This window comes from Vicugna pacos, chromosome 4 (assembly GCF_048564905.1).
Source record: "Vicugna pacos chromosome 4, VicPac4, whole genome shotgun sequence".
NCBI classification, from domain to species: Eukaryota; Metazoa; Chordata; class Mammalia; order Artiodactyla; family Camelidae; genus Vicugna; species Vicugna pacos.
Window position 1 is genome coordinate 20,975,962 of NC_132990.1, and position 3,986 is coordinate 20,979,947.

General features: G+C 42.4%; 1 pseudogene; it reads left to right on the top strand.

Annotated features, from left to right (window-relative positions):
• Window positions 1-2,157: 2,157 nt before the first annotated feature.
• Window positions 2,158-3,043, top strand: LOC102528632 (putative monooxygenase p33MONOX pseudogene; annotated as a pseudogene).
• The last annotated feature ends 943 nt before the right edge of the window (window positions 3,044-3,986 follow it).

The window sequence follows — 3,986 nt, forward strand, 5'->3', positions numbered from 1 at the left end:
TTCCAAGTTACTTACCCTTTGTAAAGTAGCCTCCCTGAATTTTACTTTCTCCGTCTTTAAAGTCCAGTAATTATGTGCTCTCTTATGTTGCAAAGATTGACTGAGATCATGGGAACATCTCAGCACATGTGTGCCAGGCACAACCACCACTAAATAAGTACCAGTTATTACTGAGTTATCTAGACAGTCCCTGACAACTTTTATGATGGTGGGAAAGTCATACGCATTCAGTAGAAACCATATTTTGAACTTTGAAGTTTGATCTTCTCCCCGGGCTAGCAATAAGCAGGGAGACGAACCCTTGTGATGCTGGGCAATAGCAGTGCGGCAGCTCCCAGTTGGCCGCTCCATCGCAAGGATGAACAACTGAAACACTTACAACCATTCTGTACCCATACAACCATTCTTTTTTCCACTTTCAGTACAGTATCCAATAAATTACATGAGATATTCAACACTTTATTATAAAACAGGCTTTTTGTGAGATGATTTTGCCCAACCGTAGGCTATTCTAAGTGTTCTGAGCAGTTTAAGGTAGGCTAAGCTAAGCTATGATGTTTGATAGGTTAAGTGCATTCTGGACTTCACGATATTTTCAACTGATGATGAGCTTATTGGGATGTAACCCCATCATAAGTGGAGAAAGACCTGCCCATATACTGGAGGAGTCTTAATTAAGAGTATCACGTTTAAGGATATAAAAGCATAAAGAGGGAAATGTATTTTTTCCAGCCTTAAACCCTCCAACCCCATGAAAACAAATTAACCTAAGTAGGTCTGCCACCTTTTGGTTTATTTATCAAACACTTATCAAATGCCTGCTATGTGCCAGAGACCGGGCTAATCTACAATGACATACTAAGAGTATTTTAAGGTAAAACCCAAATTTATAGATGCTTCCTAAAGTTGGGGTTTATTAGAAGAGCAGAGTGATAAATCACCCTGGCACCTCACTTTATGATTTTAGACAAGAGTGATCATCACTTAACTCTTACACATAAGCTCTGTCAAATGAACTTCATCGATAATAGCCTCATTTTTTAAAGCTGTGTCCACCTGGCATCCGACTGATTGAATCTGAGGTCCTCACTTTCCATTTCTATAGCTTGGTTCCTTCTGTCTACGTGCCATGATTGGGAGGATTGATTTTCTTTGTACATTGTTTTTCCTTCTCTCCAATTTCGAGGTCCCTCTTTTTCTCTTCTATCCCTGCCATCCCTTACTGATTCTCCTTCTGTGTTCTGCCAGTTATCTCTAGCCCTGAGCAAAAGGATCCACATCTTTTCTCCTATACGCATTTCTAATGAGAGGTGGATTAGCAAGAATCAAAGCATAGTTCTTAGGGGGAAAAGCCACAGCACCCCAGGACACTAGTTTCTAATTTTTTACCACACATCTCTGCTTTGGGGGCAGGGAGCTTGCCAAACAAAAATTGCCTTTCCATACTTAAGATGTGTGCATATAACGTAACACTTCTCAAAGGGTCATGTACAAAAGCAGGGTCTCAAAAATGTTGGTTGACTTTAATTGAACATAAAAAGAATAACATTTTAGCCTGGATTTACTATTAAAAAGTCACAGTTATTTTTACGTTTGTGTGCCCCTTAAAAAGTTAAAACATATTTTCACATGCATTTTCTTTTATTTCACACACTTGTGCCTCTATTGCCTCATAAAACCAATGAGAACAAGGATTGTTTGATGTTACAGGAAACTGTGAAATGGAACAGATATTTTACCTTCGTTTTCCAAGACAAGGAAATTGAGGCTCAGATTGTATCTTGCCCAATGTTACTTAGCTCTTCAAGAGGAAAGTTAATGCCAGAGTCTGAGCCTTGTGGCAGCCAGCACTTGTCCATCAATGCCAAAGGCCCAAACATGTTTGGTGGCCAGCACTCCATGGCTTGGGTCCAACTACACCATGTCCAGGCATGGGTCTTCAGAGCCTTCTAGTGCTGGAGCTCAGGCCAGAGGCAGCCCCATAGTGGCAGAAAAACAGAACCTCTGGAGAGACTCTTCTGGGGAAGCCTGGTAATTTGGGCAGCTGGACAATGTCCCTCGAATATTTCTCTACATGACCACCATATCATTTCACTGGTTGTAGATACTCAGCTCCAGAATTCTATACAATTAAAGCACCTGGATCCCAGTCTTTCCATGGCTTTGAGAGAACCCTAAGGGACTGCTCTTGACCCTAGTGGGCCTCTAGGCAAGATGTCCCTCCCCATCAGGATGTACCGCCAGACATTCAGCCATGACGATGCCCTCAGAGACCCTACACCATGTCTCCTCTTCCTTTGGTCATGGGCAGCATCTTCTAGAAGCCAGTGGTCCCAAGTATCAGGACCTTGCTAAAGTGGACTAAGGAGAGGCCAGTATGCCCTCCCCAGCCATGATCCTATGGAATTAACTGTGTGGACAAATGGTAAAGGGTAGAGCTACCCATGTCATCACGACTTCCCTAATCACAGTGCTGAGCCAGGAGAGCTTTCAGTGATCTGAGCAACAGTCAGTGCTGAGCGGTGCTGGCTGCACACCCTACAAGGGCCTTCCCACTGAGGGAAATCAAGTTCCTTCGAGTGGCAGAAGCATGTCACACACTAAAGCTACACAGTGGAGAGGCAACAAAAAAAGAGAAGCAGCCTGCATCAGCCCATCCACCCCAAACAGTACCTTGCACTCTCCCCCTAAGCAGAAACCCAGAGGCTAGTACACTTCTGGTTCTTCCACAGCCTTACCTGACCCAATCCCAGCACCACGGATTCTAAAAGTGGGGATAAGGACAGAGACTCATCAGATAAATGGAGCTTCTCTGAGCCAAGACCACTCCAGAAGTCTGATTCAAGTTTTACCACTCAGGCCTATAAAAAAGCCCAGAAGCCCTCTGCAGTGGAGCTGATCCAGATCTAGGCCACCTGAATGGCTGAGATTCAGCAACACTCAAGACACCCAAGATGTAAATCCCAGTGGATCAAAGGGAAGAACCAATCACTGCAGACCCACAATCTCAAACTTGAATGTACTCATGTCTACTGGGTTCTAGAGCGCTCTCTATGCCAGAGACTCTGTGTAGACGGTGTCTTTTTCCCTTATACCTTTGTTCTAACATAGGTTATTCGGTTTTTTAAATTGTTAAACTGAAGCTAGAGCTGGAAACATAATTGGCTTTTGAGAAACATTAGTGCAAAACTTGTCCTTATTGTATAGAGGGAGCCATTTTGTACTGCTTTAAATTTACAGTCAGACTAAATCATACTAGCAGTGATGTCTGAGGGACCTCATTACCTATTTTTATATCATTCACCCTAAAAAGAACTTTGACTATTGCTTATTAGGTAAGTAATGTTTATGTTGTTCCAAAACCCAAGCTCTTTGATTCTTTTACCACCGTCAATGTGCCTAAAAAGCATGGGCAAATCATGGAGTAGAGATGTTCACTGACTAGTTTGGAGAACTTCAGCCCTCTTGACCTTGTGCTGGTACTGTGTGCTCTGGTCTTGTCAGGGGCACCTAAGATCTGATTGAGATCTGAGTATAATCAAAAATCAGCCTTGACAGGGATTTCTTTGCTGAAACTGGATCTTTGTTGCCCTTTTAGGACCTAATGGATCACTTTTCCTGCAGCCAGTCTTACTGTGTAGTACCTCTTGGGCCAGTACTGTTAGAGAGATGCTTTTATGTGTTACACAGAGTAAACACTAGTCTTACGTATCCTTTCCTGCACTTTAAAGTAAGATTAATTTAATTCTAATTTGGTTAAAAGCTTTGTGAGGGAGAAAATTCAGTGTACTGATTTGGTATAGATAAAAGGATGCTCAACTTTTTTTTAAAGAAGATGGTAACTGCAGTCAGACTACAGTCTTGAGGTTCATGTGAAATTAGTGTCACCCTAGTTTGGTTTCCTTGTTCAACTTGGGGGTTGACACCCTTTTTTCTGGGGAGTGGAAGAAATTAAGACTTTTCTATATGAAGGCATTTTTCCCTCA